Genomic DNA, 27,970 nt, shown 5'->3' with positions numbered 1-27,970 from the left:
CGTGATATTTCAAACAATTTTGAACAGAAATAGTTCATGCACATTCAGATAAATTCTTCAAAAAATTACACTACCAAATTATTTGGTGGGGGACCGGGCTGTAAATATATATATATATATTCCTTGCGCACTAATTGACTGAAAGAGCACGCACTTGGCGCGATGATGTCATGTTATTGATGGGAAAATGCAAGAAATGTAATGCCGAGTGCATATCATTATGTCAAGATAATGGCACTAGTATTTACTTAATTTAAGAATATTTTTCAACATACTGAAAAAAAGGTCTCATATTTGTTTTTTCTATCAAGAAAAGTGCACTTGTTATTAGTGAGAAAATACTTATTTTAAGGTCTTTTTGGGTTCATTGAGGTTAGCTAATTTTACTTGGTTTAGAAAGTCTTGACAAGCCACATTTTCTTGTTCTATTGGCAGATAATTTTGCTTAGTTCAAGTAGTGAAGTGAAGTGAATTACATTTATATAGCGCTTTTTCTCAAGTGACTCAAAGCGCTTTACATAGTGAAACCCAATATCTAAGTTACATTTAAACCAGTGTGGGTGGCACTGGGAGCAGGTGGGTAAAGTGTCTTGCCCAAGGACACAACGGCAGTGACTAGGATGGCGGAAGCGGGGATCGAACCTGCAACCCTCAAGTTGCTGGCACGGCCGCTCTACCAACCGAGCTATACCGCCCCTAGTAAAATGCCCCTAACTTTTCAAAAAAATTTTCTTGTTTTTGAACACTGACTTTTTGCAGTGTGAATGTGCTCAAAAAGCACTTATAAAGACACTGAAATCGTTTGACCAAATTATTTTTTAAATAACTAAAATAAATACACACGCTGTTAGAAAACCCACTATTTTGCATGTTTTGTTTGTTATGCTTCACTGGTAGTGTTTTGTCTCAGTATTTTATCTTTTTTAATGAATAAACTTTTAAATATTGGTTTGTACTGTAACACTTTAAGATGTATTTAAATGAAAGTTTAACAAATAAAACTTGTTTGTTTCATTTATTATTTCCAACTCTGTTCAGCAGTCCTTGAACGCTCCGTAAAAACACCTTCGTCTCGAACTCCTCGATCCCTCTGTCTAAGAGAGCACAGCTTGGAGGTTCAATGTTCACAAGTGAATATCTTAGTTGCTCAGACAGTAATTAGATTGGGGTATATGTTTCTTCATGGGGAAATACATTACTGTCTCTTGTTTTCATGTTAGCATTTATGCTAACAAGGTGGGGCCAGTCAGTCCCTGAGTTTATCAGTTGATTTGTCACGGACTTGCGGAATCTCTCTTGTACATCTAAAGGTACACAAATATGGGTTGTACTTGTATAGCGCTTTTCTACCTTCAAGGTACTCAAAGCGCTTTGACACTACTTCCACATTTACCCATTCACACACACATTCACACACTGATGGAGGGAGCTGCCATGCAAGGCGCTAACCAGCACCCATCAGGAGCAAGGGTGAAATGTCTTGCTCAGGACACAACGGACATGACGAGGTTGGTACTAGGTGGGGATTGAACCAGGGACCCTCGGGGTCGCGCACGGCCATTCTTCCACTGCGCCACGCCGTCCCTAAATAGTACTGTATTCAAAAGCAAGGTAGTAAATGTTTAAATGTGTATATTGTTTAATGACTCATGAATTATTTGTTGTCTGCCCTGCAATGACTCGCTTCTTGTGTTGAGTTGAAACAATGACTTTCAAGTTCATTCACCGACACCTCAACAGCTCTCACCTTGCTGCCATCGTCTCAGGGTTGGAGTCGCAAAATGTGTCCCATTTTGCTTTCCCGACCAGGCAAACAAGTCCAAACAAAAATGTCAAGGTCTGTTTGAGTTTTTGGGTGTCACGAGCTTGCATCATCTTCAAGCACATGGGTGTTAGCAATGGAAACAAATTCACTGATACAAAGGTGTATCATTGGAATGCAAACATGCCTTCACAGGCATTATTAATACCTTTCTTACATGTTACACACAAAATAACTTCACTGTCATACAAGTGTAAAAATAAGTTAAGCATTTTTAATAGAGATGTCCGATAATATCGGACTGCCGATTTTATCGGACGATAAACGCTTTAAAATGTAATATCGGAAATTATCGGTATCGGTTTCAAAAAGTAAAATTTATGACCTTTTAAAACACCACTGTACGGAGTGGTGCACGGACGTAGGGAGAAGTACAGAGCAGTTGCGTCTCCCAGTCATACTTGCCAACACTCCCGATTTTCCCGGGAGACTCCCGAATTTGAGTGCCCCTCCCGAAAATCTCCCGGGGCAACCATTCTCCCGAATTTCTCCAGATTTTCACCCAGACAACAATATTGGGGGCGTACCTTAAAGGCACTGCCTTTGCGTGCCGGCCCAATCACATAATATCTACGGCTTTTCACACACACAAGTGAATGCAAGCATACTTGGTCAACAGCCATACAGGTCACACTGAGTATGGCCGTATAAACAACTTTAACACTGTTACAAATATGCGCCACACTGTGAACCCACACCAAACAAGAATGACAAACATTTCGGGAGAACATCCGCACCGTGACACAACATAAACACAACAGAACAAATACCCAGAACCCCTTGCAGCACTAACTCTTCTGGGACGCTACAATATACACCCCCCAAACCCGCCCACCTCAACCTTCTCATGCTCTCTCAGGGAGAGCATGTCCCAAATTCCAAGCTGCTGTTTTGAGGCATGTTAAGAACAATAATGCACTTTGTGACTTCAATAATAAATATGGCAGTGCCATGTTGGCATATTTTTCCATAACTTGAGTTGATTTATTTTGGAAAACCTTGTTACATTGTTTAATGCATCCAGCGGGGCATCACAACAAAATTAGGCATAATAATGTGTTAATTCCACGACTGTATATATCGGTATTGGTTGATATCGGAATCGGTAATTAAGAGTTGGACAATATCGGAATATCGGATATCGGCAAAAAAGCCATTATCGACATCTCTAATTATTAATAATATGATGGACACACCTAGTGCAGAGTGATATTATCATATCATAATACCAAATAAAAATGTCTATCGTACGATATAATTCTCTATTGTCTGGGCTGCAGCTAATGCAACTGCAGCAAAACTGCTGTTCTATGGGAGTATTTTTACGTCATATGAAATAACTGGTTGATAACCCAACAAAACCCAAAGAGTAATTGGTGCCAAAAAGATGGAAGAGGAACTTCTTTGTTTGGATGGAAAAAAATCAGATTTATTCAAGAGCTCTAGCTTGCAATTAGCACATTTTCCTATGATGTGTAGTGTAGCATATTTAGCTATTTCTCGACTTCCGGTGATAATGATACATGTAAGAAACTTAATTCATTTGCCGCGATGGAGGTGAGGATTGCTGACGTAGAAGTGGCTTTGTACCGTGGAGGGACATTATCTGCTAGCGAAGATGCTGCATTGCATGGAGGATGTGGTTGTTCACTTGTCATTTCCAAAGGCCTTAAAACTGCCGTCATTAAGACCCTCTTAAAGAACAGCATGCCTGATGCCACAGTACTGAACAACTATCAGCGCATATGAAACCTGCCATTTTTGGGCAAAGTTGGGGAAAAAGTTGTATAACAACAACTTAATGACTTTCTCCTATATAACAATTTGTTTGATACTTTCCAATCAGGCTTTAGGCCCCACTACAGAACTGATAAACAGCTTTAGTCAAGGTGATAAATGATATCCACCTGAACACAGACACAGGAAAAGTCTCAGTCTTGGTTCTGCTGGGCCTGTGGGCTGCCTTTGACACAGTTGGCCATACTATCGTATTACTGAGGTTTGAAAACTGTGTGGGGATATTTGGTTCTGTCCTAAACTAGTTCAAGTACTCGCTGAATCAAAGGGCGTACTTGGTCTGAATTATTAACTGTGTCCCCGACCAAATGGCTATCACCTGTGGGGTTCATCAGGGCTCGATGCAGATGACACTCAGATCTGCGTGTCACTGACGCCAGGCCTGTTGATTCAGTTTATTACTGCATCAAACAGATCAGTGCGTGAATGCAAAACTGATTTTTTTCAGCTAAACCCAGACAAAACTGAAATCATTCTCTGTGGTCCACAGAAGCAAAGCTAAATAATTGATCACCTTTAGACTCTCTCCCTGAAACCCAATAATCAGGTTAGAAATCTAGGGGTAATAATGGACTTAACTAATTAACTTTAACAGCCACATTAATTCAATAACATCAGCAGATCTTTACCATCTGAAAATAATTGCCAAAATCAGGGGAATAATGTCTAAATCAGACTTAGAAAGACAAATCCAAGCCTTTGTCTCCAGCAGGTTAGACTACTGTAATGGCCTTCTCATTGGGCTCTCTAAACGAGCTGTAAAACATCCTCAGCACATCCAGAATGCTACTGCTAGAGTCCTGACTAGAACCAGGAAATACAACTATATTAGTGCAGTGCTTAGATTACTGCACGGGTGTCCTGTTGCTCAGAGAATAGACTTTTAAACAGCTCTGCTTGTGTTCAAGTCTGTTCATGGTCTTGTGCCAAAATACATCTCTGACATGTTAGAACCATATAAACCATCTCAGGCTCTAACAACCTAAGGGAGTGGTCGCCTACTGATGCCCAGAGTCAGGACCAAATATGGTGAGACTGCATTTTAGTTTTATGCTCCTAAAATCTGGAATAGTCTCCTAGAAGATGTAAAACAGGCTTTAACATTCAAATCCAGGCTGAAAAACACTTTTATTTAAATGTGCATACAACAACTGAAATGATTTTGTCTACACACTTTGATGTTAATCTGTTTGTTTTTATGATGATTATATTTTATGATTTTAATTTAAAATATGGGGTTGGAGATCGTCTTCCAGGTACTACAGCTTCCTCCCATATTCCAACATGTAAATGTGTCCTGTGGTTAATAAAAGTGCATGTTAGGCAAACAACATAGGGGCAGGGGATTGAACCCTGTGAGACTCCACAAATAAGATAGACCCAAACATACAGCTACTATGTGGCAGCAAGGTGACAAAGTGGTTATCGTGTCAAACGTACAGTCTGAAGATCTGAGTTTAGATTTCTGCCTGACATCTCCTACCTCCAACATTTCACATTTTAGGTCATTCAATCTTAAATATTCTAAATTCAACTCCATATTTTATTAGTAATCCACGTCAGGTCAATACAGACTGAAATGTGACGTTTGCTTGAACCGTCAACAAGTCAGAAATAATCTGCTTTATAGTCATGACTTGTTGTGTTCTTTGGAATCTGTTGTGCACTGAACCTGACATAACTTAATCAAACATCAACTTGTTCTCTGGCCTACACACAATTGTCACCACATTTGCAACACCTGACTAGATAAAATATTCCCAGATAAAATCGTGGTAACACTTTAGTATGGGGAACATATTCTAAGTAACAAAGACTTCATTTAGAGTTACTTGGTTAGGGTTAGGGTTAGGGTTAGAGGGTTAGGGTTAGGGCCATGCAGAATAAGGCATTAATAAGTACTTAATAATGACTAATTAGGAGCCAATATGTAACTAATTTGCATGTTAACAAGCAACTAATTAATGGTGAATATGTTCCCCACACTAAAGTGTTACCAAAATCGTATATAGTTACTACTACAAATGCTCTCTTTATAGAACTAATTAAGTACAGAAACTAAGGTTGTTACGATCCCTGAATTTCAGTAGTCGATACCTTTGAATTTGACCAAGTCTTGTTACCTATTAAATCAATATCACGATAATATTAAAAAACTAACCTCATGTAGTTTTTAATTCAATACTTATTTGAAAAGTGTTTGAAAGTGTCAAGTATTTAAGATCAATGGGAAACAACAACATTTCAATTTCAGTAACAGCTGCCAAGATGTTATATATATATATATTAAAAAAAAAAAAAAACATTCCAGTATATCAAATACTGTGCTTACAAATATGGATGTGCCAATCCATCATCCGCCGATCAGTATCAGACGATTTTGTTAAAAAGCATACGATCGGGCACATTGATAATGACATTTAATATCTATATATTTTCATACATTTTAAGCAAAAACGCATCACAATGTTAGTTTTCCCCCCCACTACATCACTGATTTCAACTCATTGCAAACTTTATGAGGGCAAACATCACTTACTGTACAATGTCTGCTGTCATTATGATGCCGACTAATACAATCTTGTTATAGTCCCGTTTTAGATGAAAAATGACTCTTAATCCACACGTAGAAAAGGTGGTTGCAACATAGCTGTCAAAAGCCAGTTTGGCGGCGTATTTGGACCCCAAAGCAGAGACTCAGGCAAAAGTCAAAAGTAAAAAAAGATTTATTAACAAAGGGAGGACACAGGTGTGAAAAAACTCAAAAGTCCAAATGATTAACAAAAAGCAACGACAACATAAAGTTGCCGTGAAAACAAGATACAAAAAGGGAGCGAAGCCACCGAACAAAAACTGGTAAAAGGTCACAAGAAAAAACTCACTTCAAACAAATCTACACAGGCTAAGGAACCAGAGCAGGCATGGCAGAGGAACAATCCGGTGACTAGAGTAACAACAGCAGGGTTTATGAACGCCTGATTGCAATCAGGTGTGGGAAAGTGGCTCCGCCTTAGGAAACACCAAATATGGGCTCTGCAGCAGAAGACATGTTAGGAGCAGGTCAGGTATGGCAGACCCTCACCCCAACCCCCTTAACAAATGCCCCTTGGCGGACCCTCTAGATCAGGGGTGCTCATTACGTCGATCGCGAGCTACCGGTCGATCGTGGAGGGTGTGTCAGTCGATCACCCGCCAGGCATTAAAAAAATAGTCCTAAAAATGAGCGATCGTAAATCTTCACTATGACGTCACTTTCGTCACTTGATTGACATTCGCGGCACCCGAGGGTCTTCTGAGATGACGCTGGCTGCTGCCAGCTCATTAAAATTACCGACTGGAAGGCGAAAAACACTTTATTTCAACAGACTCTGGCGCTGTACCTGTCGTCAAAACTCCAAAGACCGACTGCACAGTTGCACAGTTGCGCTAACAAAATAAGAGTCTCAGAAAGCTGGCGTGCACAAGCTAGCAAGCTACGGAGTTTGCCGACAATGTATTTCTTGTAAAGTGTATACAAAGGAGTACGAAAGCTGGACAAATAAAATGCCTAAAACCAACCACTTTCATGTGGTATTGGACAGAAAGGAGGACTTTTTTTCTCCTCCATTCGAAAATGCGGACGTTATCATCACCACTGTCTGATTCCAATCAATGCAAGTCATCAGAATCAGGTAATACACCAACTTATATTCTTGTCTTCATGAAACAAAGGAATTTATATGTGTTAAACATGCTTGTATTATCTTTAAACACCTTTAACTTGTTAACAATATTAACTATATGTGTTAAACATGCTTGTATTATCATTAAACACCTTTAACTTGTTAACAATATTAACTATATGTGTTAAACATGCTTGCATTATCTTTAAACACCTTTAACTTGTTAACAATATTAACTATATGTATTAAACATACTTGTATTATCATTAAACACCTTTAATTTATTAGCAATATTAACTATATGTATTAAACATTCTTGTATTATCATTAAACACCTTTAATTTATTAACAATATTAACTATATGTGTTAAACATGCTTGCATTATCATTAAACACCTTTAACTTGTTAACAATATTAACTATGTGTTAAACATGCTTGCATTATCTTTAAACACCTTTAACTTATTAACGATATTAACTATATGTGTTAAACATTCTTGTATTATCATTAAACACCTTTAACTTGTTAACAATATTAACTATATGTATTAAACATACTTGTATTATCATTAAACACCTTTAATTTATTAACAATATTAACTATATGTGTTAAACATGCTTGCATTATCATTAAACACCTTTAACTTGTTAACAATATTAACTATGTGTTAAACATGCTTGCATTATCTTTAAACACCTTTAACTTATTAACAATATTAACTATATGTGTTAAACCCCTAGTGTGTGAATTTGAGTGTGAATGATTGTCTGTCTATCTTTGTTGGCTGTGCGATGAGGTGGCAAATTGCCCAGGGTGAACCCTGCATTCTGCCTCAGTGCAGCTGGGATAGGCTCCAGCCCTCCCGTGACCCCGAAAGGGACAAGCAGTAGAAAATGAATGGATGGATGGACACGATAGCACAGTGTCAATTAGGGTTGTACGGTATACCGGTATTAGTATAGTACCGCGATACTAATGAATCATATTCGGTACTATACCACCTCTAAAAAGTACCGGTCCCCCACACCCCCGTCCCCTCGTCGTGTCATTACTGGTTTACGAGCAGACGAGCATGTTCGGCAGCGCACAATCACGGAGTACTTACAAACAAACAGTGTGTGTAGACAGAAAAGGGAGAACGGACCCATTGCTCCATGGCACTCCATGGCGACAAATAAAGCAAGTTTCTTACAAGAGCTAAATATGCTTCACTACACACATTAGCTCACTGGCATCACAATGTAAACAAACGCCATTGGTTGATCTACACCTGCCATCCACTGTAATAATACCAAGTACAGGAGCGTATCTAGTCGATACTACATCGATATTTTTTAGCATCACAAAATCTTTTTTCGTTTTTTTTTTTTTTTTTTTAAATATATTACGTTTATAAACTCAGGAAATATGTCCCTGGACTCATGAGGACTTTGAATATGACCAATGTATGATCCTGTAACTACTTGGTATCGGAATGATACCCAAATTTGTGGTATCATCCAAAACTAATGTAAAGTATCAAACAACAGAAGAATAAGCGATTATTACATTTTAACAGAAGTGTAGATATAACATGTTAAAGGAGAAAGTATGCAGATATTAACAGTAAATGAACAAGTAGATTAATAATTCATTTTCTACCACTTGTCCTTAATAATGTTGAAAGAAATAATAGAATATAAATGACACAATATGTTACTGCATATGTCAGCAACTAAATTAGGAGCCTTTGTTTGCTTACTTACTAATAAAAGACAAGTTGTCTTGTATGTTCACTATTTTATTTAAGGACAAACTTGCAATAACAAACATATGTTTAATGTACCGTAAGACTTTTTGTTAAAATAAAGCCAATAATGCAATTTTGGTGGTCCCCTTTATTTAGAAAAGTATCGGAAACTATCGAGATACATTTTGGTATTGGTACCAAAATATTGGTATCGGGACAACACTAGGGTCAATGGTACTGTCGTAATCCCCCTCAAGAGGGCCTCTCGGCAGCCAACACACTCTTGGAAGAGTCTCATCGTGATGTAATCAGAACTTTTGCTGACTGCGCGTCAAAATATGGTTAAAAAAATGAAACAAATTTACCCTTCAGGTAGGCAGAAGTGATAGAGGAACAAGAACAAGAAAGAGAAGAAACAGCAAAAAAACTGTTAAGACTGCTACTTCTTAGCTCTATGGCCACTGCATGTGTAATGGCCATAGGGGTCCATCGAGGCGTGTATATATATAATAAATATTGCCAGTCACAGTTAACTTGTGCTCAGCTGGGAAAATAAATATATATATACTTATTAGGTCATCCATTTACTTATTATAAACTGTTACAGGCGTATCAAATAATCATGTTAGTATTAAAAATGTAACTTAATAATATGTGGGGATATAAAAGGCATCCGGTGCTATCAGACCGGGTGGAAGCGGAAATTGACGTCGCAAACCACCTAGGAGCACCTGTCAGACCCAGCGTTTTTGCCACGGAGCCACTTCATGGAAGAATCCTCATTTTTTACCTTTTTTGTCGACTTTTCATTGGCCTGTGGTGAACCGGCACAACAGACTCTTTTTCCAGGAGGACTTTGAGTTGGATGCGCAGGCGCGGTACCGTGAGTACGCTGCGGCTTCCAAACATTTAAACGCTTGCCCGTACATGCATGCCTCTATGTGCATGTCACATACGTAACTTTGGGGACTTTGGAGAAATATATGTGTTATATGAACTTTGGGGAGGTGAACGGTGCTTTGGGCTGTGGGATTGAGTGTTTTGTGCGGGTGTGTGGTTTGTATTGGTGGGTTGTATGGACGGGAGGGGGGAGGTGTTTGTAATGCGGGATTAATTTGTGGCATATTAAATACAAGCCTGATCGTCTTGTGGCTAATAGTTATACATGTCTTGTGTTTATTTACTATATTAATCATTCCCAGCTGAATATCAGGTCCCACCTGTGACTCCTTAATTGCATAGTGGCAGAGACACCCGGAGAACTTGGGTGCGTTTGTTACACATGCACACCAACAGTGTTAGCCCCATAGTCAGTGTACAAAACGTAAGAATAGGCTACAACTAGGGGTGTAACGGTACGTGTATTTGTATTGAACCATTTCGGTACGGGGTTTTCGGTTCGGTTCGGAGGTGTACCGAACGAGTTTCCACACGGACATATTAAGTAACGTACCGCACGTTGTGTAAACAATGCACAACGAGGCACAACACACGGCATGCTAGCAGCGACCGGGCTATGACAACATGTAAAAGCCAGAGCTGGAAGACCCTCCTGCCTCGTTAAGATCTCCCGTTTGGGAACACTTTGGCTGCGCAATACAACAATGGAGGACGGAGGTTTGCCGACATTTTTCAGCAGCTGCTTCTGACAACACGTCAAACATGCTAACCCATTTGAAGGGTCACCACCGCATTCAAGCAGCCTCTCCTCGGCGAGTCAGGCAGGGCTAAAGCAATAACAAATGTTTTTATAGCAGCAGATTTAAGACCATATTGCAATAAATACTAGATTTTGACCCACTTCTGTGGTGGAAGAACAATAAGCCCATATATCCTTTACTGCCCTCCTCTCTGAGCTGCCACCTTAACGTGGTAGAGGAGTTTGCGTGTCCCAATGATCCTAGGAGCTATGTTGTCCGGGGGCTTCCATGCCCCCTGGTAGGGTCTCCCAAGACAAACAGGTCCTAGGTGAGGGATCAGACAAAGAGCAGCTCGAAGACTTCTATGGAAATGCAAGAACCGAGACTCAGATTTCCCTCGCCCGGACGCGGGTCACCGGGGCCCCCCTCCGGAGCCAGGCCCGGAGTTGGGGCACGATGGCGAGCGCCTGGTGGCCGGGCCTGTCCCCATGGGGCCCGGCCGGGCACAGCCCGAAGAGGCAACGTGGGTCCCCCCTCCAATGGGCTCACCACCCATAGCAGGGGCCATAGAGGTCGGGTGCAATGTGAGCTGGGCGGTAGCCGAAGGCAGGGCACTTGGCGGTCCGATCCTCGGCTACAGAAGCTAGCTCTTGGGACGTGGAACGTCACCTCGCTGGGGGGGAAGGAGCCTGAGCTAGTGCGCGAGGTAGAGAAGTTCCGGTTGGATATAGTCGGACTCACCTCGACGCACAGCAAGGGCTCTGGAACCAGTTCTCTCGAGAGGGGCTGGACTCTCTTCCACTCTGGCGTTGCCAGCAGTGAGAGGCGACGGGCTGGGGTGGCAATTCTTGTTGCCCCCCGGCTCAGAGCCTGCATGTTGGAGTTCAACCCGGTGGACGAGAGGGTAGCTTCCCTCCGCCTTCGGGTGGGGGGACGGGTCCTGACTGTTGTTTGCGCTTACGCGCCAAACAGCAGCTCAGAGTACCCACCCTTTTTGGATTCACTCGAGGGAGTACTTGAGAGTGCTCCCCCGGGTGATTCCCTCGTTCTACTGGGGGACTTCAACGCTCATATTGGCAACGACAGTGAAACCTGGAGAGGCGTGATTGGGAAGAATGGCCGCCCGGATCTGAACCCAAGTGGTGTTTTGTTATTGGACTTTTGTGCCCGTCACGGATTGTCCATAACGAACACCATGTTCAAGCATAAGGGTGTCCATATGTGCACTTGGCACCAGGACACCCTAGGCCGCAGTTCTATGATCGACTTTGTAGTTGTGTCATCGGATTTGCGGCCTCATGTTTTGGACACTCGGGTGAAGAGAGGGGCGGAGCTTTCTACCGATCACCACCTGGTGGTGAGTTGGCTGCGATGGTGGGGGAGGATGCCGGACAGACCTGGCAGGCCCAAACGCATTGTTTGCTGGGAACGTCTGGCAGAGTCTCCTGTCAGAGAGAGTTTCAATTCCCACCTCCGGAAGAACTTTGAACATGTCACGAGGGAGGTGCTGGACATTGAGTCCGAGTGGACCATGTTCCGCACCTCTATTGTCGAGGCGGCTGATTGGAGCTGTGGCCGCAAGGTAGTTGGTGCCTGTCGTGGCGGTAATCCTAGAACCCGTTGGTGGACACCGGCGGTGAGGGATGCCGTCAAGCTGAAGAAGGAGTCCTATCGGGTTCTTTTGGCTCATGGGACTCCTGAGGCAGCGGACAGGTACCGACAGGCCAAGCGGTGTGCGGCTTCAGCGGTCGCGGAGGCAAAAACTCGGACATGGGAGGAGTTCGGGGAAGCCATGGAAAACGACTTCCGGACGGCTTCGAAGCGATTCTGGACCACCATCCACCGCCTCAGGAAGGGGAAGCAGTGCAGTGCCAACACCGTGTATGGTGCGGATGGTGTTCTGCTGACCTCGACTGCGGAAGTTGTGGATCGGTGGAGGGAATACTTCGAAGACCTCCTCAATCCCACCAACACGTCTTCCTATGAGGAAGCAGTGCCTGAGGAATCTGTGGTGGGCTCTCCTATTTCTGGGGCTGAGGTTGCTGAGGTAGTTAAAAAGCTCCTCGGTGGCAAGGCCCCGGGGGTGGATGAGATCCGCCCGGAGTTCCTTAAGGCTCTGGATGCTGTAGGGCTGTCTTGGTTGACAAGACTCTGCAGCATCGCGTGGACATCGGGGGCAGTACCTCTGGATTGGCAGACCGGGGTGGTGGTTCCTCTCTTTAAAAAGGGGAACCGGAGGGTGTGTTCTAACTATCGTGGGATCACACTCCTCAGCCTTCCCGGTAAGGTCTATTCAGGTGTACTGGAGAGGAGGCTACGCCGGATAGTCGAACCTCGGATTCAGGAGGAACAGTGTGGTTTTCGTCCTGGTCGTGGAACTGTGGACCAGCTCTATACTCTCGGCAGGGTCCTTGAGGGTGCATGGGAGTTTGCCCAACCAGTCTACATGTGCTTTGTGGACTTGGAGAAGGCATTCGACCGTGTCCCTCAGGAAGTCCTGTGGGGAGTGCTCAGAGAGTATGGGGTTTCGGACTGTCTGATTGTGGCGGTCCGCTCCCTGTATGATCAGTGTCAGAGCTTGGTTCGCATTGCCGGCAGTAAGTCGGACACGTTTCCGGTGAGGGTTGGACTCCGCCAAGGCTGCCCTTTGTCACCGATTCTGTTCATAACTTTTATGGACAGAATTTCTAGGCGCAGTCAAGGCGTTGAGGGGATCCGGTTTGGTGGCTGCAGGATTAGGTCTCTGCTTTTTGCAGATGATTTGGTCCTGATGGCTTCATCTGGCCAGGATCTTCAGCTCTCACTGGATCGGTTCGCAGCTGAGTGTGAAGCGACTGGGATGAGAATCAGCACCTCCAAGTCCGAGTCCATGGTTCTCGCCCGGAAAAGGGTGGAGTGCCATCTCCGGGTTGGGGAGGAGATCTTGCCCCAAGTGGAGGAGTTCAAGTACCTCGGAGTCTTGTTCACGAGTGAGGGAAGAGTGGATCGTGAGATCGACAGGCGGATCGGTGCGGCGTCTTCAGTAATGCGGACGCTGTATCGATCCGTTGTGGTGAAGAAGGAGCTGAGCCGGAAGGCAAAGCTCTCAATTTACCGGTCGATCTACGTTCCCATCCTCACCTATGGTCATGAGCTTTGGGTTATGACCGAAAGGACAAGATCGCGGGTACAAGCGGCCGAAATGAGTTTCCTCCGCCGGGTGGCGGGGCTCTCCCTTAGAGATAGGGTGAGAAGCTCTGTCATCCGGGGGGAGCTCAAAGTAAAGCCGCTGCTCCTCCGCATCGAGAGGAGCCAGATGAGGTGGTTCGGGCATCTGGTCAGGATGCCACCCGAGCGCCTCCCTAAGGAGGTGTTTAGGGCATGTCCGACCGGTAGGAGGCCACGAGGAAGACCCAGGACACGTTGGGAAGACTATGTCTCCCGGCTGGCCTGGGAACGCCTCGGGATCCCCCGGGAGGAGCTGGACGAAGTGGCTGGGGAGAGGGAAGTCTGGGCTTCCCTGCTTAGGCTGCTGCCCCCGCGACCCGACCTCGGATAAGCGGAAGAAGATGGATGGATGGATGGATCCTTTACTGCCAAGTTAGCCAGGCTGGGGGGGGGAAGAAAAGTTAATCTGAGGCTGAGTTGACTTGAAACTGTTTAATGTTGCCCTTTTTAAATGTAGAAGAAAAGTTTTGTCATTTTGTTTAATCTGAGCAACAATTTGAGGCAGTTTAATGTTGATTAACTTGGACCCCGACTTAAACAAGTTGAAAAACTTATTGGGGTGTTACCATTTAGTGGTCAATTGTACGGAATATGTACTGTACTGTGCAATCTACTAATAAAAGTCTCAATCAATCAATCAAAAAAAGCACTTTCACTGTTTCCCACACATTCATTTATTTGTGGCGGCCCGCCACGAAAGAATTACGTCCACCACAAATAGATTTTTCGGCTTTTGACTCGCTCGACCGCTCATAAAGAAGCAATGGGACTCTGTCTGTGAATGTAGCTTGTAGTTACAATTCCGGTGCAGTAGGTGGCGGTAGCCTACTGTGCATTGTAACTCCGCTAATAGCACTTAATTCACCTGGTGGGCCAGAAGAAGAAGAAGAAGACGACGACGACGAAATAAAAGAAGAACGGACCGACCGGATCAAAATACGAGGGTAAGACGTCTTGGCAAACAAGTTCAAAAGTGGTCCGAACCTGTGCAGTGTGCAGCACCGACTCGGATTTTCTTAATTTTTATTTTCGGGATTTGAATGCATTTATTTTGAAAGGACAGCTGGAGAGAGACGGGGGAGGGGGGAGAGAGGGTGAGAGGGGGGATTGACGCGGAGCAAAGCGACTGTCAGGTGGGATCGAACTGGGTCGCCGCAGCGGGTGCTCTACCAGGTGAGATAGGTTATAGCTGCATCGCTCGCGGCTCGTCATATATTTAACGTTAATCCGCGACTTCACCGAGCGTTTCACTGACGGTGAGCAGCCTGACGCTGCTTCATTAACACCGCCGCTGTTTGACTCGGGGGCCGGGGCATACGCACGCAGTAACAGTCACCTGTTACCATACCGACGAGCTAACGTGTCCAGGTTATAACCCTGTTGTCAATAAACACACGTGGAGACGGTGCTTCAGATATACTGAAGCTAAATTGTCCACTGTCCACTGCAGCATGTGAATGCAATGAAAAGAATAAAATCTGAGCCAACCAGCTGTTAAAATGTTGTCCAGGTTAATGTTTGGGCCATTAAAGGCCCTTCATTTCAAGATTTCAACTGTGATCGGGCTTTAAACAGGTGGCTGACCTGTTCAGATGGGTGTAACTGCTACTGGTCAAATAATGTGAAATAGCATTTAATTGTACATGTATGCAATGCCATTTAAATGTAATTATAGATAATAATAATAATAATAATAATAATAATAAATACTGTGTAGTGTTGTAAATAGTCAACGGGAAGGATTTTAGTAAGATATAAGCCGTGAGCACTACACAGCCAGAAAAAAACCTAGGCAGGACAAGTAAAAATATTGGGGCAAGTAGATTTGAGAAGTCGGGCAAGTAGAAAAAAACCTTAGCGTTGAACCCTGCATGTGTTGAGCTGCTGCCGCTTAAGGTTAGACGGCACTGTACATAGAGCGGTTCTGCTCGTTAGTAATCAATTCTAATGTTGGATGTTCCCTCCTTCACACAGATGAGTATATACAAATATTTTCAACGGCCGAAAAGGGCTCGACTTGGAGAAGAGGTAGGCATACAGTCCGGACCACAGGAGGTATTATCAAAACGGTGTAGACACTTAGAAATCTCATAAGGACGTCCATCAGTGTGAAAATTAATTTGCTTCCAATACTTCCAGGCTTCAACTAGTGCCGCAGCTGTGGCAGCTGGCGCAGCTGAGGCAGTAAGAGAGGGTGAGGAGGAAGGGATAGTAAGTACGCAGGGAGATGTTGTAGGAGAGGAGGAAGACAGGCAGCTGTATATAAATATGTACATAAAGTGTTGTAATTATATTCCAACTCCGCGTTCTTCTTGGTCATCGCCGCTGCCGCCGCCACCCCCCGCCCACTGACCACACCACCACAAATAGATGCCTGTCCTGTGGGAAACACTGACTTTATATGTAGAAAGGTTTTGTTAAGAAACCATTCTGAGCCTTAGGGACGGCGTGGCGCAGTGGAAGAGTGGCCGTGCGCGACCCGAGGGTCCCTGGTTCAATCCCCACCTAGTACCAACCTTGTCATGTCCGTTGTGTCCTGAGCAAGACACTTCACCCTTGCTCCTGATGGGTGCTGGTTAGCGCCTTGCATGGCAGCTCCCTCCATCAGTGTGTGAATGTGTGTGTGAATGGGTAAATGTGGAAGTAGTGTCAAAGCGCTTTGAGTACCTTGAAGGTAGAAAAGCGCTATACAAGTACAACCCATTATCTTATTTACTTTTTATTTTATATATGTTGACCACATTAACCCTGGCAATGGGCCCTGTGTGTATATGTATGTTATGCCATTGTTTACAAATTTGGTAAATAAATAACCCAAAAATGTATATTTTGTTGTTTTCTTACTGTACCAAAAATGAACCGAACCGTGACCTCTAAACCGAGGTACGTACCGATCCGAAATGTTTGTCTACCGTTACACCCCTAGCTACAACTTATTTTAAAGCATTTAAAAATGAATATAAATTAGCTCACCATACCTGTTCTTTCTCTCAGGTGTTTTGCTCAAATTCTTATGCCCTCACCCCACTCAAATTGTTTCTTTGACACCAGTGATGATGATGATAGTACAGTGTACTCTTATCTGACTGTTAGAGTGCTCTTTTTTTAATACATTACAGTAAATGTTGCATACATACATAACACACAAACATATTTCATCTTTTGTTTGACATATTCACCGTTAATGTCCATACCAGTCCCTTCTGGACATTTCATATTTTCAAATGTAGCGCCTGTGTTAATATCTACGTGACAAGTGCTCAACTGTTGCACTCTTTGCATGCAAAATGTGCTTGGTAAATTCATTCTTATTTTTTCCAACAGTGTCTTCAACAACACCTCATGTTTTTGAGGAGGACAAAGATGAAGAAACCATGACTGAGTCTGCCTGCTGATATGCTGATACTTATTCTTAAGTGTCATTGTCAAGTATTGTTATCATTGTCAAGTATTATTATCACTGGAGAACAAGGCTAAACATGTTAAACAACAAGAGCAAGCCAGGAGCAAGCATGCTAATAGCAAAGATAACTGCTAAGCTAGTTTGAAACAACAGCAGAAATGAGTGCTTAGTGAAATTTAAGAAGTGTAGATGAGAATCACACTGAGCAGAAAGTAAACAGTTGTTAACAGGAAATTAACAAGTAGATTAATAAAAGTTAAAGGGAGGATATTAAAACAAATGTTGGTGTGTCAGCATTTTCATAGTCAGTACACAACACATAAGAGGAGGATCAGATCGAGCCATACATTGGTGGTGTCAATACCAAGGGTAGTATCAGTATATGATCGATACTACAGTGATTAGTTTGATAGTTTTTTTTCTCGAAATGTATTTTCTTTGTTGTTTTTGTTTACAAATTCTGGGAATAATTACCTGGACAAAGGAGGACTTTAAGGGGGAAAACTAAAGGATTTGAAAGAGTAGTAGATCGTTTTTACTTTTGTTTAGGTGTTGTGTATTATTGACTTTGTTTCAATCAAACCTTTGTGTTGTATGCAGTAAAATTAGTAGTAAATTATATGTAGTAAAATAGAATAAAGAACTAGTTTAAATATTGGGTTGGTTTTGTTAAAAATGTTCAATATCCCACACCATTACTATGGTGAAAAATCTACAGTTAATACAGGCAATCGGTATTGGTATTGGATCGAACTCACTCACGCATTATCAGTATCGGACCCAGCAGCTAAAAACCCTAATCAGAACATCCCTAACAAATATAACCATGAATCACAATAGTCAACTATTTTACATTGTAAAAACAAAAGCAGTGGTGTGCAGCCTTTAACTATATAAAAACAAATATTAATGTTATTAGGGACAAGCGATAGAAAATGGATGGATGGATGGATGGATGGATATTATTTCAATAGGGTGGTAGTGTGATGTCATTATTTAATTTGTAATAAAATAGGCTAATAAAAACATACATTTACCAATGGACCTAGTTTTGTGCCATTAAAAGCTACTGACCTCTTGTGGAGTTTATAAAAAAAATATATTGGGAAGTTAGCTACAGCCAGAGCTGTTAATACCAATGTTCTGCTTTTGTAGATCCATCCATCCATTTTCTACCGCTTGTCCCTTTTGGGGTCGCGGGGGTGGGGGGGGGCATTCGGGCGGTGTACACCCTGCAAACTCCACACAGAAAGATACCGAGCCCGGGATTGAACTCAGGACTAACCAGGATCTTCGTATTATGAGGCACATGCACTAACCCCTGTTCCACCGTGCTGCCCCCTTTTGTAGATCAATAAATGGTAATCTGTGATTGATGAAATGGAGGTAATTGAAGCACATACAAATAGTGCTGTCAAACAATCAACATTTTTAATTAGATTAATCACACTTTTGAATTTGGATTAACCAGGATTATTCACAGGTTGTCATTCAATTTTGCAGATATGCACCACAGTCAAATACTTTCTTACTTGACTCATGCTAACTTTGAACATGTTAGTTAATTGTACAGATGTAAACCTTTCTTATTTCTTATATATTTATACAGCTCTTTTTTCTAGTGACTCAAAGCGCTTTACATAGTAAAACCCAATATCTAAGTTACATTTAAACCAGTGTGGGTGGCACTGGGAGCAGGTGGGTAAAGTGTCTTGCCCAAGGACACAAAGGCAGTGACTTGGATGGCGGAAGCGGGAATCGAACCTGCAACCCTCAAGTTGTTGGCACGGCCGCTCTACCAACCGAGCTATGCCGCCCCAAACCTCAGAGTCTTACTGTATATTTTTCCATTTGAGTTGGGAAATTGTGTTAGATGTAAATATAAACGGAATACAATGATTTGCAAATCATTTTCAACCCATATTCAGTTGAATATGCTACAAAGACAACAAATTTGATGTTAAAACTGATAAACATTTTTTTTTTGCAAATAATCATTAACTTTAGAATTTGATGCCAGCAACACGTGAAAAAGAAGTTGGGAAAGGTGGCAATAAATACTGATAAAGTTGAGGAATGCTCATCAAACACTTATTTGGAACACCCCACAGGTGTGCAGACTAATTGGGAACAGGTGGCTGCCATGATTGGGTATAAAACTAGATTCCATGAAATGCTCAGTCATTCACAAACAAGGATGGGGCGAGGGTCACCACTTTGTCAACAAATGCGTGAGCAAATTTAAAACAGTTTAAGAAAAACCTTTCTCAACCAGCTATTGCAAGGAATTTAGGGATTTCACCATCTACGGTCTGTAATATCATCAAAGGGTTCAGAGAATCTGGAGAAATCACTGCACGTAAGCAGCTAAGCCCGTGACCTTCGATCCCTCAGGCTGTACTGCATCAACAAGCGACATCAGTGTGTAAAGGATATCACCACATGGGCTCAGGAACACTTCAGAAAGCCACTGTCAGTAACTACAGTTGGTCGCTACATCTATAAGTGCAAGTTAAAACTCTCCTATGCAAGGCGAAAACCGTTTATCAACAACACCCAGAAACGCCGCCGGCTTCGCTGGGCCTGAGCTCATCTAAGATGGACTGATACAAATTGTTTTTGGAAACTGTGGACGTCGTGTCCTCCGGACCAAAGAGGAAAAGAACCATCCGGATTGTTATAGGCACAAAGTTGAAAAGCCAGCATCTGTGATGGTATGGGGGTGTATTAGTGCCCAAGACATGGGTAACTTACACATTTGTGAAGGCGCCATTAATGCTGAAAGGTACATACAGGTTTTGGAGCAACATATGTTACCATCCAAGCAACGTTACCATGGACGCCCCTGATTATTTCAGCAAGACAATGCCAAGCCACGTGTTACATCAACGTGGCTTCATAGTAAAAGAGTGCGGTTACTAGACTGGCCTTCCTGTAGTCCAGACCTGTCTCCCATTGAAAATGTGTGGCGCATTATGAAGCCTAAAATACCACAATGGAGACCCCCGGACTGTTGAACAACTTAAGCTGTACATCAAGCAAGAATGGGAAAGAATTCCACCTGAGAAGCTTAAAAAGTGTGTCTCCTCAGTTCCCAAACGTTTACTGAGTGTTGTTAAAAGGAAAGGCCATGTAACACAGTGGTGAACATGCCCTTTACCAACTACTTTGGCACGTGTTGCAGCCATGAAATTCTAAGTTAATTATTATTTGCAAAAAAAAAAATAAGTTTATGAGTTTGAACATCAAATATCTTGTCTTTGTAGAGCATTCAATTGAATATGGGTTGAAAAGGATTTGCAAATCATTGTATTTCGTTTATATTTATATCTAACACAATTTCCCTCATATGGAAACAGGGTTTGTATGTTAAGGCATTATTTTTGACAGTCCCAATATAAATATAATAAGGCATTGTGGTACGCATTATATAGTAATAATAATAAGTCTTGAAATAGAAATATTTAACTTTATTGAATGTGCAATGTTTTTATTGAATTGTGCTCTTGGTTGATGATGTTCTTTTGATTCTTGTATGAAAAGCGTGAAAGGAGACGGTCTGGCTTGTGTTATGTAAGCAATGGTCATGACGGGTCAAATGTCGCACTCTGCCTTGCTGGGAAGTTTGAAATGTTTGAACAGGTGTTTGCGCAAAGAACGTTTTTTTCCACCCACTTGACTGAAATGAGCACTGCTCAATAGGTTTTCTGTGCTGTCAGTTAGACAACGTGTTAGTTAAGGTGCGGGGCCTGTAACCGCTATCAGCTACAATCTTCAGCAGAGCGCCTGGCAGCCACATGTGATCCTGTCATGGCGGCCAACGCTTGATGCGCGCACACACACACACACACACACACACACACACACACACACACACACACACACACACACACACACACACACACACACACACACACACACACTTTGTGGCCAGCAGATCAGTTTGGTACAGCAGCCAACAGTCACTACAATAGCCAGCCTTGCGACACAAACCTCAGACTTCATAAAGACCACAACGCTGACTTTCCCAGACATACTTGGTCAACAGCCATACAGGTCACACAGAGGGTGGCCATATAAACAACTTTAACACTGTTACAAATATGCGCCACACTGTGAACCCACACCAAAAAAGAATGACAAACACATTTCGGGAGAACATCCGCACCGTAACACAACATAAACACAACAGAACAAATACCCAGAACCCCTTGCAGCACTAACTCTTCCGGGACGCTACAATATACACCCCCCGCTATCCCCCACCCCAACCCCCCCCCCAACACCTCAACCTTCTCATGCTCTCTCAGGGAGAGCATGTCCCAAATTCCAAGCTGCTGTTTTGAGGCATGTTAAAAAAAATTAATGCACTTTGTGACTTCAATAATAAATATGGCAGTGCCATGTTGGCATTTTTTTCCATAACTTGAGTTGATTTATTTTGGAAAACCTTGTTACATTGTTTAATGCATCCAGCGGGGCATCACAACAAAATTAGGCATAATAATGTGTTAAGTCCACGACTTTATATATCGTTATCGGTTGATATCGTAATCGGTAATTAAGAGTTGGACAATATCGGAATATCGGATATCGGCAAAAAAGCCATTATCGAACATCTCTAATTATAATAATATAAAAACATTTATTCATGAAAATATGGAGAAGCAACTCGAAGGACATATCGTACAAGTCCACACATTAGCAGGACTAACAGCCAAAATGAAATCTGAATAGAGTCTGGAGACACGTTTCTGTCAAGCGCCGATGTTCTAAGGACACATGCTCTCCATTGGAATTCATGCACCCCCTGCATCTGTGCATCAATCAATCAAAGTTTATTTATATAGCCCTTAAACACAAGTTAAAATTAAAGTTAAGTTAAAGTACCAATGATTGTGGTGAAATTTGTCCTCTGCATTTGACTCATCCCCTTGTTCCACCCCCTGGAAGGTGAGGGGAGCAGTGAGCAGCAGCGGCGGCCGCGCTCGGGAATCATTTTGGTGATTTAACCCCCAATTCCAACCGTTGATGCTGAGTGCCAAGCAGGGAGGTAATGGGTCCCATTTTTATAGTCTTTGATACGACTCGGCCGGGGTTTGAACTCACAACCTACCGATCTCAGGGCGGACACTCTAACCACTAGGCCACTGAGTTGGATGTCTCAAAGGGCTGCACAAGCCACAACGACATCATCGGCTGAGATCCCATTCATGTGTATGAAACTGAGGGTACCTGGGTTACCCTGTAATCACAGGTTTTACCCAACATAATAAATACATCTCAGGGCATTCAATCAATCGCAACTGGACTGTTTGGTTTGTCTTGGAAGACGTTTCGCTGCTCATCCGAGTAGGCTCCATCAGTTTGTGCTCGGCGAAATGTCTTCAAAGACAAACCGAATAGTCCAGTTGCGATCGATTGAATGCCCTGAGATGACAATGACCTGGATGAATGAGAACCTTCACAGACATAATAATTACAGTAACACTAATTAATAATCCTGATTTCAATATTGACAAAAAAAAATTATGGTGATTATTATATGACTATTTAAAAGTACCATCATTTGGTTGTGTGACGACATAACCGATTCTCGTCCAAATGATCTCAAATCTTAATGAGATGCATAAAAACTAAGTGTAATGTTTGACATTTTTTCAGAGTAAAGAACAACATTTACTAGCAATGAAAAAACATTTTGCGAGAGAGAATTTTCTTTAACAGTCAAACCAAAAAAACTAAGTACGATGCAAACATGATACTACTGCACTCAATTGTATAGTATTGTCTCCTCATAAGACGTCAGCAAATAAATGTATCGTGTTGCTATTACAGCTTCCTCTCAGCGTGACGCATGAGCTGTGCGAAACACCTGCGCTTAAAACGACGACACGGCACACATGTGAAGTTCACTGACCGCCTTGTCTGTGCACTCGCTCACTTTGATGAACCCAGCAGGAAAAATCTATACAGCAAGTTAGTGTTTAGATTGGGGGACAAAGTAAAAAAAAAAAAAAAAAAAGATGTCCCCTTTACTTAAAACAACAGGAAAAAAAGTTATTGTTTATTATTTTAAATCTGCCTTAAAGACTGGACACTTCATTAGGTACACTTGCACCATATCATTTAATCCACGACAAGAGCTTTTCTTCAATGAAAAAAGGATAATAATAATAATTATGCCAAGTTTTGATTAACACTGTCAGAGCAGGATTCCATTCCTTGCCCCAAAATATTAAAAACATCTCTCAGTGTGATGCAGTAATACATTACATATCACGCGACGAACTATAACTATAGTAATAAATATTTGCACTTTGTATCTGTTTCTTTCTAAGTAATGACCATCTGCAACGATTGGCTCTTAACAATAAGGACATTATTAAGGATGTGAATCTTACAATAGCTCACGATTGAATTCCATTCCAATTCATGGGGTGACGATTCAATTCAAAATCGATTCTCGACTCACACAATTCTTGTAATATTGTTATATAAATGATAATGAAACCTTTTCAAAACAGCTTACATAAAGCACCTCTTGGCTACTGATGTAAGTCAGGTAAGCATGGAAATGGCCTATAATAAACCTATTTTCAAAAATCCATTCTGGAAAATATTGTATGGATTCAGAATCTTAGGAAATAAGAATGGTGATTCAGATGTTGTAATTTAGTTTGACTCATCTATTATATAAATGAGGTGGGAGACTGTTTGAGTATTCTGAACTCCTGTTTCCACAGCGGCGCTGTCATAAAGAGGTAACTTAGTGTCTATTTATTAATGCACATCGTTGAGTCAGTCAGCAGTCAATTCTTAACGATCAATAATAACCAAGCCCAAACATGATTTGTTCAAGTGTCGCTTTGGATGATTGAGAAGGTGTACCTAATCAAGTGACTAGTGTGCCTAATGTGGCCAATATTAGTACCACAAAAAATAAATTCACATCCGAATCGCGATTCTTATTTATTACGATTCTGAACCAATTCTAAGTTTTTCAGGCCATCTCCCCGAGGAGAGCTTTTAAATACTATCGTCATATCCTGATAATGCATGTTGATGACACATTCTAGCTGTGTCCTGCAAATTTGACAGCTACATCCTCAACATGATGCAGCGTATTTTCTTCACAACACAAAGCTGCTTCTAAGTCAGTAATCCTCCCTGCATGGCGACAAATAAAGTATATTTATTTCAGGTAGCATTATCACTGGAGAACAAGGAATAGCTAAACATGCTACACTACTCATCGTCGGAGGATACTGTACGCTAACCGCAAGCTGAAGCTCTTGAAAGTAAAAAAAACAAAACAGTACGACAGTAATGATTCTAATGAAATATATGCTATTATCACAAAGTATTTTTTGTTGTTTTTATTGTTTACAAACAGGAAATAAGTCAATAGTACTTTTTTACTTTTGTTTATTGTGTTTTGTTTGTGAAGGGAATAAGGTGATCCATCCATCCATTCATTTTCTACCGCTTGTCCTTTTTGGGGTCGCGGGGGGTGCTGGAGCCTATCTCAGCTGCATTCGGGCGGAAGGCGGGGTACACCCTGGACAAGTCGCCACCTCATCGCAGGGCCAACACAGATATATTATTTGTATATATTGGGGGTGGGAAAGTTCACAAAATCCACGATGCGGATGTTTTTACGGTTTTGTGAGGTAGTTTTGTGTTCAATTTAGTGAACATTGTTGGTTTTTAAACACCCAGGATACCGTATCTCCCAATATTGCACCATTATCATTTAATACTTGTGGTTCTTACACAAATGTATCATTAAATTAAACTTAAAATTGGCACCTAAAGTTTTGAGTTTCTGACCCTTGAAGGGAATGCAAGAATTCTCATATTTATTGATACAACACAATAAATATGTATTTGAAGTAAAACCATAATATTTTTAAATAACAATGTACCAATAATTGCTTTAAGTGTACATGGTTAATATTTTCAAATATTTAAGGTATTGTTATCCTGAGTTTTTGTCCGATTATAATTGTGATCAAAAATGTAACTATTCAATGATATTGAAAATTTCAAATATCAGCATCAGCTTTGGTGTAACCAATACTGCCCCTGCAACTACTTGGTATTGGATCGATACCCACATTTGTAGTATCGCCCAAAACAAATGTAAAGTATCCAAACAACAGAAAAATAGGTGCATATTTCATTTTAACAGAAGTGTAAATAGAAACAGAAAGTAACCATATTTTAACAGGCAATTTACAAGTAGATTAATAATAGTTTGAGAAAATAACTGGAAATGATGTAATATGTTACTGCATATGTCATCAGCTAAATTAGGAGCCTTTCTAATCCGTTTTGAAATGTTTCTATAATCACCAAATACCAAATAATATATTGTGATATAAGTCGTTATCGCAGGAGGCTGCAATATATATTGCAATATATTTTGCAGTTTCCCCATATCCCACATCCCTTATAATTACTCACAGTGCCACTTTGTCACACGTCAGCATTCAAAAGAAGCTTTTCTAACCTGTTTTGAAATGGTTTAAGTTAGAGCTGTCAAAATTTGCGGGTTAACTCACGTAATTAATCACAAAAAATGATTGTTAATCATGTACACGCTTAGATGAATCATGCAATTTATTTTGACCGTACAAGCTCTTCTACTTTGACCACTATGATCAGATCAATGCATAAGTCTGTACAAAAATGGTGTGTTCACTGGCAAATTTCACTCCAAAATACAGCCTGAAAGCACTTTCGATAAAACTTTTACCAATTTTTGTGCACATAAATGATATTCAAGTAACACGTTTCATGACAATTTGATGATGAACTTGCATTTGTGTACAAATATTGGGGTCTTTTTCTTAAGCAAATTTTAATCATGATTAATCCAAATTCCAAAATCTGATTAATCTGGAGAATTTTTTTATTTTTTTTTAAATAATCCCTTTTATTATCATCTATATACCAATTCATGAATAGAATCGATTTGAATCGAGAATCAATTCTGAATTGAATCCTGAGTTGTTGTAAGACTCATGGCCCTTGTTATCAAGACATGCAATTGTGATATTAGACCATAGGAATCGTTATTTTTGTCATATTACGACTGTTATATTGCTGCATTGGAAATAAAATATATTTCTTAATACATAATGGACTGTGTTGTAGTACTGTAGTATAGTAGTAATGTGTACTAGTTTTGACATGAAATAGCGGTACTTTATGTACTCTTCTGGTACTAATATGTCAGTGAGCCACATGGTCCTGACTTCTCCTTGTGGAAAATATTATTTTAACACGGGGGGGGAAAAAGCCATCGGTCTCACATGATTAAATTGAAATCCCCAATCACTCATATATATTTTAGATATTTATTAAGATGTGTTCAAACCGGATCGATCCAGTGGGAACACGCGTGCTGGAAGCAAACACATTTAATTGTATGCAAAGAGAAAATATGTCTTACTAAAAGGAAAGCTGGATTGTCAGGACGAATTCCTCAGACGTGAAGGATGAAGATTTTTCCTCTTGATTCCTTTCTGCTTTTTAGGCGCCAAGTGGGCAGCGAGGAGAGCTGGAGGAGAACTGTTGCTCGAAATGTTGCTCATTGGGAACAAAGTGTGGGGGTCGCTCTGGTTCCGCCTCCTCGCAGGTTCCAACCCCCACAAACCGCCAATAATATTAAAGAACCGCCACTAACCTTTACTAATATTAAATAACATTTACCAACCTCTTCGGTGGATCAAGTAAAATAATGGGAAAAAAATCCCTTTAAGGTCAGCGTGGTGATTACGCTAAACATTCCTCCTTAATATTTATGAGTGACGTCATTCAACAGGTTGCCTTGGTCACTTCCGCTAACAGGCACCACCTACTTCTACACTGGTGACAGCTGTAATTTATATTTTTTTTATAATTATTAATATTGACTGCCCCGCCCTTTTGATTAGTCACAACTAAACTAAGTGCTTAATCAATTACATTTCATATTTTCACCTAATACATTTGACAAGTGCATTGTTTAAGGTATCACATGGAAAATACCTATGCATTCTTTATACAGAATGGAAGCGGAATATGTGCGTCAAGACGTCAAAATATTTAATAAATATTAAAAAGGGGTGTTACATTATGTTTGCTTACTTGTATTTGTTTTGTTGCAAATACTGACTTAATTTCAGTAGCCCACAGACAAGTATGTGTGTAATTATTAAAGCGGTAAATTTGTACGATTCAACATGTGATTAATCATAAAAAGGTTGGCTTAATCATGTATAAAATACTTATTAATCACACAATTTATATTTATACAGTGTTTTTTCTCTTGAGACTCAAAGCGCGTTACATAGTGAAACCCATTATCTACACTTAAACCAGTAGGCGGGTTGAGTGTTTGCTCAAGGGCACGACAGTGACTAGGATTGCAGAAGCAGGAATCGAACCTGGAACCCTCAAGTTGCTGGCACGGCCGCTCTACCAACCGAGAGCACATGCTCTTTTACCTTAACCGCAGATGTTACCAGACAAGTTATTTTGCTTCAAAATAAACCGTGAAGGGACTTTAGATTACACCAAAGTAATGAAAATTTACATATACTTTAATCAAAACACAAGTTTAAAAAAATAAGTCTAAAAGCAAACCACCTTTTTGAGGCCAATAAGGCAGGCAACCCTTTTGTAGCAGCTGATTACCCCAAATTCAAGTATGATTAATC

General features: G+C 41.3%; 1 protein-coding gene across 2 annotated transcripts in view; it reads right to left on the bottom strand.

Moving 5' to 3' along the window:
* slc38a3b (solute carrier family 38 member 3b) overlaps nucleotides 1-27,419 on the bottom strand; it is a 72,409-nt gene extending 44,990 nt beyond the window's left edge. The window contains exon 1 of one of the 2 annotated variants that reach the window (XM_061923608.1): nucleotides 26,722-27,419. The gene's annotated coding sequence lies outside the window, so the exon portion shown is untranslated. The remainder of the gene's footprint in view (nucleotides 1-26,721) is intronic. The other variant, XM_061923607.1, reaches the window with a different exon arrangement.
* Between the last annotated feature and the right edge of the window lie 551 nt (nucleotides 27,420-27,970).

This window comes from Nerophis lumbriciformis, linkage group LG28, assembly GCF_033978685.3.
Source record: "Nerophis lumbriciformis linkage group LG28, RoL_Nlum_v2.1, whole genome shotgun sequence".
Taxonomy (NCBI): domain Eukaryota; kingdom Metazoa; phylum Chordata; class Actinopteri; order Syngnathiformes; family Syngnathidae; genus Nerophis; species Nerophis lumbriciformis.
The sequence above is the reverse complement of the archived record's forward strand: the minus strand, read 5'-3'. Positions and strand labels throughout refer to the sequence as shown.